Raw genomic sequence first — 14,383 nt, 5'->3', positions numbered from 1 at the left:
GGAAACGTGATTATCTTACTAATTTACAAGAATGTCACAAATGAAAATTTCTTTTGATGCAAGTAAACTTAAATTTTTCATTGGAATCATAAAAAATCTGATAATAAATTAGTTGCAGTATTAAATTTATAATTAAACTTACTGTTCAGATTAATTTTGAAATACTGTAAAATAAATTTGCTTGAAAACAAATCAGAAACACAGCATCCAAGGAGATTCACTGAACGTGAAGAAAAAGAGATTGCTAGAAATGATTTAAAATTCTGAAACCGGTCAAGTCAGATTGACTTTAAATACCCAGTGAGTATTAAGTAAATCTAATCATGCAGAAACAGTTAGAAATATCTTGTTAAAATATAACTTTTATGTTCGAATAGCTAGAAAAATCCATTTCTCAGTAAAGCGTATGGAAGGATATGATTATAATTTACAATATCATGTATTAAAAAGCCTCAGAAATTTTTGAATTCAGTTGTATTTGAAAACGAAATAAATTTAATATTTTGAGAATGATTAAATGCCAGTGGTGTGGCGAAAGCACAGTACTGAACCTCAAATGAAGAAGCTTCAAATGAAGATACTAGTCACTCTTTGTATTAATTAACCCTCTGGGCGGCCAGGGTTTTCGCCAAGAAAGCACAAATTTCCCAAAACTACTAGGAGAACAATTGTTTTTTTGAGTTTAATGCAAAAACTTTCCTGGTATTTCATACCTGGATTTGTTTTCTTTTGACATATTGCCTTAATTTCGCTGACATATTTTAATATGCACGTATATATACGTTTTGACAGATATCACAATAAATATTCTAGGCCGTATATATACGGCCTAAAAATTCCAAAACCTGGATATATTAAACGTGTCTTCATAACAAAACTAAAATTGTTAATCCGTTTTAGTTCTACACATTTAAATTTTAAACAATCAATTTTAAATCTCTGAAAATTATTATGATTAATAGTATTGTTATTTTGTGAACTCTAATTTTGTCTTCTCGTGTATACCACGAGTAAAGTATATGCAAAGTATACCAGGAGGCTTACACAAGTAAGTTATATAACTAACAAAATGAACGAATCCCTAGCACTGCAAAATGGGTAAAAATTATTAAAAAACAATAAATAAATTAAAATAATAAATAGAAAAGAAAATAAGTAAAAAGTATAAGAATAAAAAGTAATCAAATAACGATAACTTAATAATCTAAATAGACACTGAAATTTCGAAAAACAGAAATTGTCTCTTTAGTTCGAAAAAGTTCAGAAAAAATTGGTGGTCAAGATACAGACAGGTGCTTTAAGGTTGCCTGAAGTACCTTCCTCATGATGAATCATTTAAGAAGAATATTCTTGATATCTTCATCTCTGATACCTCAGCTGCTCAAAGCACTTGAGGCCGGTCCAAATCGCTTTAAATCCCTTTTAAAATTGCCATGTCCAACCAAAAATTGAGTTAATTTTAAATCTGCTAAAGATTTATCACCTTTTATTCCGTAAAAAATTGTAGGAAGAAACCATATTGTGAAAATTCATAAGAAATTAGTTTTATTTTTTAAATGTAACATTTTAGTGTTATGTGTTTGCTTATTATTTTTAATTTTTATGATTTCTTTTTATTTGCACTTTATTTCGTTTTTCATTTATGGATTAATTGTTTTCGGGATTTTTTTACAATTGCATAAGGCAGAACGTCGAGGAGCCGAATGCTGTTGCTCTTCGTGCAATATTCGTGGAAAGAATTTTGTTAAGTTCAAAGGAAATGACACAGAAGACTATTCTATTCCATATAAATTAACTTGTATACGTATGTACAATCCTGTATAAGCATAATTCTGTATAATGACCATTATCATGTACACGTATCAGCACAATCCTGTATAATAGCCATTATCTTGTATAAGCATAAATATATCATATAGAATATCTGAAAGAGATAGAAAGCCTTTATTTCCTTATTCATTGATAGTGATCGTTATACAGCTTATTGGCAAAAATACCTCAAAAGGACTTAGTTCAACACTGGTATTTTGTAAATACGAAAGCATTTGGAATTTTATGTATATTATAAATTTTTATACATTCGCCGTAGATCAGATCTTCCAATAAATTAAATATTTGTTATAGTTTTGGAAGGGAAATGCATCGCATTCCGCTCTTGTATGTAAAATTAACGAAAAACTTCGAAAACAAAATTTGATAACTTTTCAATACCTATTTCTAAGGGATTTTTATTAGATTTCAAGACAAACAGAAAAAAAAATCGACTTGACAGTTAGTGATTTCATATTGCTTGAAACGGTATTCCTTATTAAATTTTATAATTAGTTCAAAGTTTATCTTTAAATTGTGCATGTGTATTAAACAGTTTTTACTTTTTGAAATATAATGGACATTTTCTAACTGTATATTTTGCTCTACGGGGATTATAAAAGAACTTACATTTTGTGCTTACAAAAGGTATCTATCCCTAGTGGTGAAAGTATTTACTTTCTTCATTAGGGATAGGAGAGCTTTCTATACCCAATGATGAAAGAAAATTATATGTATATTTTAAGTTATTTATTGTATTTATACATAACTAATTATGTAACAAAATTAAATAATTATATAAGACAATATATAACTAAGTAAAGACCGTAGTATTCTTTTATGAACACCCTGTATATCTTAGCTCATAAGAAAATTTTATTATTTTTAGTACAATTAATTTGCTTTAGCTTATGAAGATAATTAAAACTATTGTACAGAAAGTACTCTGTAGATATGCAATTATCTTCAAAAGGAGTAATCAAATCATAAATTATTTCATAGCTCATACTTTTATCTTAAAAAAAAGTCTTTTACCTTTCATTTTGTGTCCATTTGCATATGCATTTAAAATTTTATTCCGTGATTCTCGTCCGCTGTTGTCAAGTAATCCAGCGTTATCGGAAATCCATTCGCAAATAAATGTACTCTCTTCATGTTGCTTTCTTAAATTCGAAATAAGAATAGAGGGGAGAATGGTCATTTTGCGGTAAGAGGGAAAAAATGGAATGTTTTTTCCCCTCTTTAAGTGCATTAGTTTAGCTCGGGTTTAAAATATCGTTCTGCATAATACTTTGAATAATTCATGTGATTTTTATTAGTATTTATTACGCTGTCATATTTCTTTGGTCATATCTAGGTAATTCAGTGCCATGTATTTGCTTCAAGTATACTTTGCAAAATTGAAACTGCGAGGATTCCTCTGTTGACTTCGCATGTCAAAATAAACAAAGGGTTATTCAAACGATCAATCCAGTTTTTCTCATTGTCAATATTCTTCGAATTTATAAACAGAAAATAAAATATAATAATAGGTGCTATCTGGTGGTTTCTGGACGTGTTGAAAAAATTCTTTAATTACGTGTTCTCAGTTTAATATCATATATTTACATGAAATATATTTCGTAAAACTGAAATTGCAAGTATTCTTTTGTTTACTTTGCATGATAACTATTCAAAAGAATTATTCAGAATAATCAGTCTGAGTATCGTTCGTTATATTTGCAATTTACGACCAGAAAGTAAATGCAGTGCGAAATGCTATCCCATAATTTTGAAATTAGTTGAGAAAATAAATTATGTATCAATTTGTTATGTTTTGGCTGTCAGCTACTTCAAACTAGTCTTTTTGTGAAAGTAACCAGTCTTTTTGTGAAAGCTATCAAATACCATTTGCGATTCCTGTTGAATTCTGGGTATAAAATTCCAATTTCGATTTAAAAAGGTAAGCCGAAAGAGAAGGATGGTCTGGGGTTTTGCCTCAAACTGCAAGGAATTCAATGATGCCTAAGCTGGAACAAATTAAATTTAATAAAACTTTAAACTAAATAAGAGCATTAAAGTGCAACAATGACAAAGTGGACTAGTTGGATGTCTGCAAAACATGTCGTTATTTGAAATAGCTGCCCTGCATTGCAATCCGTTTTTATTAGAGTTCTGGAAGCTGTTTTATCTCTTTTCCAAAGAAGTTGTTTGGTTGAGCATGTATCCATTCTCGAACCACTTTGATGATACTGGGGAACATTGGTGCTAAATATGGGCAGTAACGGTGTAAGGTAATTTTAGCTTTTCTAGTTCTTTACCACTCGCCCTCGTAGTAATTGAAAATACGTTCGGTTGACAAGCGGAAGGTTTGGTGTTTGAATCCCGGTGAGGGTATTGTGCATTTTTCATGTTCCTACTTCGACAAACCTAATAAATCTACAGAGGCTCCCGAACTATAAATATTATGGACAATAATTCGTCACCACCAGGATCGGAGGATTGCGTTAAGGTCTCAACAGTCGTCGTTTAAGTGGGAGAGAATGTAAGGTATTTTTTCATCCTTATCACGTGCCTTTGTGGTGTAATTGGACGCTGGACGCACGTCTATCAGGATATCAAGAGGTACGGAGCTCGAATTCCGGCGAATATTTGCACATTTTTCATGCCTCTTGTTTCGAAAAATCTAATAAAGACTCCACTATTGCCAGTTGTAGCAAATGCCTACCAGGTAATAGAACCGCGCAGGTAATAGAATCAAACTTGTACTCTCGCGTACGCTGAACATGTGATGGTGGAAATATTCAAGGTCTCTTACAATACCACGGAAATCATTTGTGAAAAATCTAACATTTCGTATTGCAATACAATTCTCTAACTGAATATTAATAAAAAAATGGGATATATTTTCGTGCAAAGTGTAATCCATTATATTTATTTGTTCGAGCTTTACAAATTTCCGAAATCGTAATGAAATTCTGGATCTTTTTGTATATTACAAATACACTGTACAGAACAAATTTAGTCAGCCAGAGTGAATAGAATTCGTAAAGATGTTTTCGAAGCTTTCCTTGCTCCTTTTGTCTTGGACACACACTATTGATAAATGATATAACATTACAGATAATCTGTATATTCGAATATGGTAATTTGAATATAAATTAATTTGAATGATCTAGTAATGCAGATCATATATTTAAATATTGTCATTAGCGGCTTAAAACAAACTCCAAAAATTTGGATGAATATAGAATATTTTCTGTCTCCTTAGCCACGAACGTTCGTGGTGTAATTGCAAGCATACATGGATAGCATCGGAGAGGTCCGAAGTTCAAAACCCGTCTAGAGTACTAGACGTTTTTCATACTTTCTGCTTCTGTAAACCTTAATGCCTCTATAGTGACGCGTGAATAAGGACTTCCCGATTGCTAGTCGCTGGCACGCGGTAACAAAGGAAAGAAAAGACCTTAAGTCCTTTCAAACTTTCACGTTGATTCTAATATAAAAGCAATCAATTCACTTGGAAAATTTAAATTAGAAATGGTTATATGTTTCTTTATTGTCAGTTATAAGTTTCTTCACCAAAGTAAACTCTTATTGTTACCTCGAATTGAGTTTACCGCAGTCTCTACAGCATCTCTTCTCACTTTCTTTTTCTAACGCTTTACCTCGCAAGTTCAACTTCTGTTCTTTGTATCTGCTGCCCAAGTGAAATCACAATCACTTTATGATACTGAAGGTTCCAAAGACAAAAGGAGCAAGGAAAGAAATAATGGAGAGGATTCACTCAGTGTTCACAATCCTCCTTCTGAAAGTATTTGTCGATTCTGTTTACGCTGTTGTGAGCACAACGTATCCCAGAATTTAACTCCCGAAAATTGAAGAAGATGTAATTTATTTTTCTGTTACACAGAAGCTTTCCTTTGCCCCTAGCTTTTGAAGAACAACAATGAAAAACAACTACAATAACGAAAGCAAACAAAAACAACGAAGAATTTAAACATTACATTGATTCAACAATAAAAGTAGTTCCAATGCGAAATAAAAAGCGAAAGAGATTGAGAACAAAAGCAAGAGTTAAATTACGTTCAATTGTTCTTCAGGGTACAATGCTCATCCCAACGAAGGAGATCTTATTGCGAGCGTCAGGTGCTAGAACCGATTGGTAGATTTTCCTCTGCGCTGTGTGTAGTAAATATCAAGTACAGTTAATGCATAAACTACATTACAGAGCAAGATAATGTACTGCTCACGGTAAATCACTATTTCAGTTTTCTATTTTAGATGCGAAACATGCTTTCTTTGTGTAAGTGAAAACAAATAAGATTAAATAAAAAACATTAATATTGCAAGATTACAATTGTGCTTTTTATCTTGAAAATCATTAGTCAAAGGATAAAAAATATAATGTCTGAATTACTATACATGGATATTTAAAAAATAGTTAGGTGTTCCTAACTGTATACCATAATCTAACATCCAACTGTCTCAAATTTAACACGATATAACATCGCCCTACATCCTTGATGATGTTTTTTGTAAGTAAAAATGCTCTTGAATATGAAAAAGCTCGAATGCGTGAGTAGTTGTTACATTGATGATGTTCTGCAACAAAGGCAACATGTCTAAATACCATACTTTGCTGGGACATTATATAAACACGTTTTCTATTGGTTTAAAAATGAAGATTGTGTCATAAATTAAGCTGTTGTTTACATATGAGGCTGTGCATATGAGAGAGTTATAATTTACGGATAGAGTTCTAAAGGAAAAACTTATTCTTGAATTCGGGTCAATACTAATTGGGTCGCTTCAAAATATTTTTTAAAATAGCAACTTATAGCTAATTTTCTGGCGTATTTGGCGTACGTTTTAGCTCCAGGCTCGAAACATATTAAACATATTCATGCACTATAGTTATTGCGCCAGTTATTGCGATAACATTTGTCCAAGACATTTTCGTTAACATTTATCTAATGATATTATTTAATAACGAGAAAAATATCCTTCAAAGTATCAGTGTAATTCAAAGAACTTTATGCAAATATAATTAAAATATATAAATACTTACTTTCGTAGCTTTTTAATGAGGGAAAAGTCATTAACCGTTGCCTGTTTGCAGTTGTTACGTAAATGTTCATTTATGAAATGTTCATATTCAAAATGCTCCTGGCAGTTATTTACCGATGCTGTCATTTTAATCTTGATACTCATAGGGCATCCCTCTTCTTAGCATTTGCAGGAAATGCAGTGATTTCATATTGCATGATGTGCTCTATTTGCTTCGGAAAACGACTGACAGGTATCTTCTTCTACCATTGATGCTCCAACTTGAGTTTTTTCATCAATATTCATTAAAGCCTTAAATTCTTTACATTTTCTGTTAGTTGCAGATGTGGTTTTCAGTTCTTCAATTTGTTATATGTCAATATGTATTAAAAGTTTAGTAATGCTTAAAACAGTTTATTAGGTATTTCTCCCGCTTTCTTAACATGCCTTCCTGGTGTAGTGATCACTACACTTGGCGCGTATTCGAGAGGCCAGTTTCGAATCCCGGAGAGGGGGGGGGGGAACCAAAAAACTAATGTCTCTACGTGGCGCCCGAATTAAAAAAAAAAAAAAAAAAAAGTGGTGGATGATGATTCTCCACCACCAGGATTTGGCGATTGAGTCCCCTAATCCCCAGGCGCCCTTTAAAAGAGGGAATATATAAGGTATGTCTCCCGCTTTCTTAGCATGCCTTCGTAGTGTAATGGTCAGCACTCTCGGCGCGTATTCGAGAGGTCCGAGGTTCGAGTCCCGGCAAGTGCATTGCTCATTTTTCATCTCTACCGCTATCAAAAAATAGGTAATGTCTTTACAATTTTTTTTTCTTCAAATTTGGAAATTAATGACATCATCCATAACTTTGAATTATAATCCAATGGTAAACTCTTTACTTCTTTTAAAGCACAGGAATTGTTTTCCATTATTGAAAGCTTTCATATATACTATATAATGAAAAGAAAAGAAAAATGGAAATACATCTACTTCTGTTTTAGGTAAGGTATAATTCTGTGGTCATATATATCAAAATCTATTCCATTTTATACTTATTACATCGTAATTTAATTAATACGTTGATGATTAATACTGATGTCAATACTGGATATTCTAGCGCTGAACACATTTCGAAATCTTTGGAAAATTTATCACAACCTTAATGATGGATAGTGTGTTAAATATGATATAAATAAAGTCCCTGTTAATTTTAGTAAAGTAGTTGTCAAAGCATTACGAATTTCATGGCACTGTGCCTGTATTTATACTTATCATACTTCTTTCCATTTTGCATTGCTTTTTATTTTCCCTATATAATAAAAGTAGTTTTTATCACAGGACAGCTTTTAAATATCATTGTTCTTTGGATCAGAGTTAAGGGATACCTGTTGTGTTACTGTATTCTGTTTTTAGGAAATCATCTTTATGAAAATCAATGCTATATCTGAGAAATGTTTATTTTTTCGATTTTCAGCTGAAAAGTGTTAAACAAATCATTCTTTTTATTCGCATTTTACATCCGAGCAGATTCATCTGTGTTAGCAATGCTTAAATATCTACGCCATTTTACTCCAGTTAAATCTCTTTTCTTTGTAATAGATCCTTTTAAAAACAGTCGATGTTTAAAAAGAAAATCTATAAAAATTGCCCAATTCTTTTGAAATTCATCGCATTTTTCCTATTATCCTTTCTTACATTTCTTCTTCCATAAAATCCAAATTGAATTAAAAGTAGGAATTATGTAATAAAAATACTTTTCAGACATTTTAGCTTTCTTCATATCGATTGCCTTTTGTTACTTTTTGAAGATCAGATTGATGGAAAATGTGTTTTGGCTTTGATCCACTATTTCACGGAGGCTGAAAGAAGAAACCACGGGATTTCAAGTATTTCACCCAAGAATGGAATTTTGTTTCTAAGGCGCTGTAGAGAGAGGTGGGTGGAGAGGAGTGAAGAAAAGGGATTGGAATAGGATACTGAGCGAAATTACATTTGATTGTTCTCGTTGTTCTAGAGTGCTCCAAACGAAAGGAGATTCAACGATTTTGCTAGATGGTGTCTAGCATTGTTTGTGTCTATTGTTGGATGTGCTTACGATCACTGAAGAACCTAAGATTTTTTTGGTTATCTTCTAGGATCTAGGAATGTTAACTTATAAAAGAAATAAAGTCAAGTCTACGTTACTTTTACTTCATGCGAAGTTGTAATTACATGGAATTGTGTGTTTACTTTACTACTTCTTTTTAGAGGAGGATTTTCTTCTTTTCAGTGTTTACAAAAAGAATAGTAATTGTAAACCAGTCCTACGTGCAAGCAGAAATGGTTTTGTATACTTCTTTATGTTCTAATTTAAACATCACAAATGAGTTTACAATCATGTAAATCAGAATACATTAAAACAGGAACTGCGAAATTTTCTGATTGGTTGAAATTTATATTTGTAAGCTTAGAAAATAGAAAAAAGAGAAGAAACTTTGAATTTCCTCTTAGATACTTATTTCTAATTAGTATTTAGTTTATTCAGGAAGTTGGAGAAAATTAGCTGAAAATTACATTATATTGAAACATAAATACACATACATAAAACAACATACAATATTAGGTTTTGCCATTTTATGTTCGCGTGCTTAATACCTGTTAATACATGAACATAAAATATAATTATTCTTTTTAAGCAAAATATTTTGTCTTCAATCCGGCTTTACCTTTTAAGTAGAGGAAAAACGGAGTTACCGTGGGAAAAAAATGTTATGCTGTCCTCGACACTCATAGTATACAGTTTGAAATTTCCAATCAAATATTTAAATATTGCTATTTTCCTGCAATCACATGAACACTGTTGTGATACTGCACCGATTAAGACGCGAATGGAAAGGAACTTGATGGGTTTCAACCACGCTGAACATTATAAGCAAATTTTGGTTGCTGTTAAGCTGCTACGGAATATAATTTCGAAATGTACCAGAATCGAAATCATAAAGTCATCAGCTGTCTTATGTTGAATGATATTTGGAAACGGTGAATTGTATTAATTTTTTTCTTAATTTATTTGCGTGGAAAAATCAATTCTATCAAATGTTTATATATTAAATAAAAAATAGGTGTAATTGTTGATATATGAATAGCATAAATGAATTTATGCATAAATTAAATAATATATTAAATAATGTAAATATAATAAATTAAATAATATATTAAATAATTAATTAAAATATGCATAAATGCATATTTTAGTATAAATTAATTATATTTTAAGTTATGATTCGTTTTTACAAATGTATGATAAATGAAGTGTAAGTTCTTGATGATTTTTGTATTCGCTTGGGGAGATTTTACTTAGTTAATGGATCAATTAATCTCAATAAGTGAGTTTTTACTTAATTAATATAGTGAAAAAAATTACATCTGCTTTTTGATGCTAAAAAGGATTAGATAAACCGAAATACAGTAGTATAGCTTTTTATGAGAAAAGTTTTAAAAAATCCTGACAACAGTAATATATACAAATGGGAATATAGTCAACGTCTTTATAATGACTGATTCAAAAAATCCTCTAATCATAAAAGCATATTAAATACATTTGCATGACAACGTTATTTTCTGTATGGTGTGAGAGATGGTTATAACGATTGTTCATTTTATTATCAAACCAAACTATTTTCATTTTATGTACTTTGATACATTAGTTCAAGCAAATTATGCAAATTATGACACTTACTCAAAAGATTATTCCTAACAGTTTAAAAATGTTATAACTTTCAAAAATATGTAAAATAATATTTATTAGACCTACCAGGTCACTTAAGACTGGTCATGAATGAAGCAACCTATTTTCACGATTCTCTATTAATCGCACGAGCTGAAACTATTCTGGATATTTCAAAATTCTAAATCTGTCACATAAATTAATTTCTGAACGATTGTGCCCAATACAGCTGCAGTATGCTCAGCAAATTAGGAGCCTTTCGCTGCTATCTGTGTTCCTTTTACGACACAGGCATCGGAAACACAGGACTTGCTCTGGTAGCCCCATTTCCTGTCACCACTGCCATACTAACGTAAAGAGCAGACATTCATGGAATTCAAACTCATGTCACATTCTGAAATCCGAGGCACGTGGTTCAATTAGAGGGTTGCATTAGTCACGTGACAAGACGGCCCGATAGCTATTCAGGTCGTCACGAAAACTGTTTCATGTCGACCAGAGACAGAGAGAGCAATGGAAATTTAAATCTTATTCGAATTCTTTGTCTTCGAATATTGGAGCACATTTAAATGACATTTTCTCTAGAAGGGAAACTTATATCAAAGTATAATGGGTGTTAAAAGTGAGTTTGCGAAAGTATTCACGCTGCGCCTAATCGAGTTTCATTGCGAATTTGTACGATTTAAAATTTTCGCAAGGAAATGTCATTTAGTCAGTGAGCACTTCTGCCTAAAGAAACTGTTGTGGATCATTCTGGATTTAATGACATTTTAATCAAAAATAAAGCTACCATATTATTTAATTCATTTTACTACGATGGCATGTGAATGACTATAAGATTGCTGTTAATAATTTTCAAACAAAGGGAGGTTCTTGAGAAAGACTACTCAACATTATGAGGGTTCACTTTTCATTGTCAGCATAATGCCTTGCGTGATAATGTCTTACACAATTCAAATATTTTAGAAACGTTTAATATAAAGATTAAAAATACACTGCACTTTCAAAAAACTTATTTTACTTTCGTTTATCAATGAAAAAAATGTATTTGTCTTAGCAGTCATATTTAATAGTTCATATATATATCAGCTCTTAAATCTTTCTTAGTGGCTAAATGGAGAAGAAAGTTGGTCATTGGCAGTTTGGTTCATGGAGAAATCCCAGCGGCTGGGCTAGTTGCAATGGCTTTTCCGCTTTATTTCCCATATATGATATAAATACGAACCAGTTTCTCTTAGAAAGTCCACCATGAAAACATCCCTCCAATTAAGCAAATAACCTTAAGCTGTTTTGCTATAATTCAGTCATACTATAAAATATACCAGAATTTCAATTTTAGTTATTATAGATGTATTTTGTTGTATCTGATGATGTATTTGAGCGCAGTGAAGAAATGTATTTCATATGGTGAATTTTGAAAAATGATACTGCAAAGCAAGAAAACTGCATTATTACACACGCATTTTTTTTAGATATGTTAAAATCTGTTTGATTTGATAAATGAATGTAATTAAATAACAGACATTACTTAGGTCAACTGAGGTATATATTTAAATCAGAGTGTTTAATATTGATTAATTTTTAATGGCAATGATATAAGCCATTCGTGACGGCTTTTGTCTCGGCCAATGAAAAAGTGTAATCATAAAAAAATTAACTGTTTATTTTTTTTTCCTTTCTTTTCATACAAAGATCGGTCTTTTATCTGAAATTAATACAAGTATCATAAATTGGACTTACCTTTTTTGGCAGGTGTGCCTGTTCTTCTCATCCTTGAACTGGAGGCAAAATAAGTAATCCAGAAATGAAGAAGTCACAAACTTTTGTAGACACATATTAAAACATTACATTAATAACAGGTTACAAAAATTACTATTTACAGGATTTCATTTTTACAGATTACATGTATTTTCCATCCGCCGCTTCCGACGAGAGCATCCGTCACCTCACTTGGTATCTCGTAGAATTTAAACCAGAATCGAAACTTTTTCCCTGCTGGGGGTTGAGATATAGTGTGCTGGTTTTTAAGTCACTGAGATTATTCTCGATAATAATGGCAGTTTCAATAATATAAAACTAAATGAGAAAAATCGCAGTATGGAAATTTCAGATTATCCTTTAACGTATTGAACAAGATACCATTAATATTTTTAAAAGGTAATACTTTATAGTAATAATAATAATAATAATAATAATAATAATAATAATAATGATGATGATTACAAACTTTTAAAAAATTGCTGAATTTTCTATGAAAATTTGCTTAATTTGCTTATTTGATAATATAACCAGCCGAACGGTGAAATCCCCGAACACGGGTAGTTCGGTCCGGAGCTTGAATCCCGGCAAACGGGCTGGCTGCATGGGCGTTTTCAAGGTATCCTCCATGCGTAACGTGTATACGAACCAGTTTCCCTTAGAAAGTCCTCCACGAAGGCATCCGTCTCCTTAAGCAGGTAGCCCTCGTGTGTTGTGGCGTATCCAACTTAACCAATCAACACTTGACTCTTAAGAACATGAAACACGTTCTGATGATAACTTGCCTTAAACGTCTGAAAGTAAATCTTTGAAATTTCTGAATTTAAAGTAACACGAATGCTATTGAAAATAAACACTGAATTGAAAACTGCTTTGAAACTAACTCTAGATCAATTCGTAAGACATTTATTGTAATTATACAGTTTAAAGTACCGTGATGGATCACCTTTGTCTTGCAACTAAACAGAAGAGTAGAGCGTAAATGAACATTTGTCGAGATGCTTTACAGTAGTAAAATTCCAGCAAAAATGACAGGAGATTTGTCCAAAACGAAGAAATCATCATATTTTTACTCTTCCGAATAAATGTATAATAAATTATATTTAACTATAGTAGTATCGAAAATATGGATTCGAAGTTTGAAAGTAATGTTTTATATCGCATTAAAATTGCAGTAAAATGATACTAAGTTTAGATTTGTCTAAAAATGGGGAGATAATGCAAAAGTAAGTTTTTGAGATTTCACACGAACGTCGAAACGCATAAGGTATCTTTGTTATGTTCATTCTCCACTAATAAATGCATTTTACGATACTTATTTCTGAGTGCTATGTTCAAGTAATTCTTAGTATGGTTTCTCACATTCATGTTCAGAGATTAAAGGTATAACACATGCAGAATAATAATAATAATAAAAAAAATAATTTCAAGGAATCTAAGAAGGAATGGAACACAGACAACTGAATTGTCTGTTACAAGTAAGTAAATCAATAAAAAAATGATTTTATTTTGATTTTTTTATGTGACCATAAAACCTAATCAAAGAGCTCTGATTTTATTTTCAGTTTTAACATCATCGGTTTTATCTTATATTTAAATCACTTTTTGAAATAATTAATGAACGCATTTAGAGATGACAGGGGATGGATTAACTGGCTGTTGTCTTAGAAAAGGTTGAATTTGTTTATTGCTGAGCAATGGAAACAACTTTACTTCACTAACTACCAGAATAATGCAACATTTCTGAAGGAAATATAAAGAGAAGAAGAAACGATTTTGATAACATCTATGATAGCATGCACAAGCAACGTTATTGATGTCACAATAACGTTGCTTGTGCATGGTTTCCTAATAGGATGAATACATACAGAATCGGTGATAGCTCGATAAAATTTATTTTACACACACACACGCACAAAATCACTTTATAGTTCTGGAACTTTCCAAAAAAAAATACTCGTACAGCTCTTCATAGTCACCGAACACAATCAATAGATACACTTACTAAGAACATTCACAAAACTCAGTGCAAAACGCATCTAGAGAGCGAAGCCTACACAGAGATGTCTCAATACACCGAACTAACGCTGA

This window comes from Stegodyphus dumicola, chromosome 6 (assembly GCF_044657685.1).
Source record: "Stegodyphus dumicola isolate Sdum_Otavi_A_Nest chromosome 6, ASM4465768v1".
NCBI classification, from domain to species: Eukaryota; Metazoa; Arthropoda; class Arachnida; order Araneae; family Eresidae; genus Stegodyphus; species Stegodyphus dumicola.
This window is presented reverse-complemented; position numbering follows the sequence as displayed.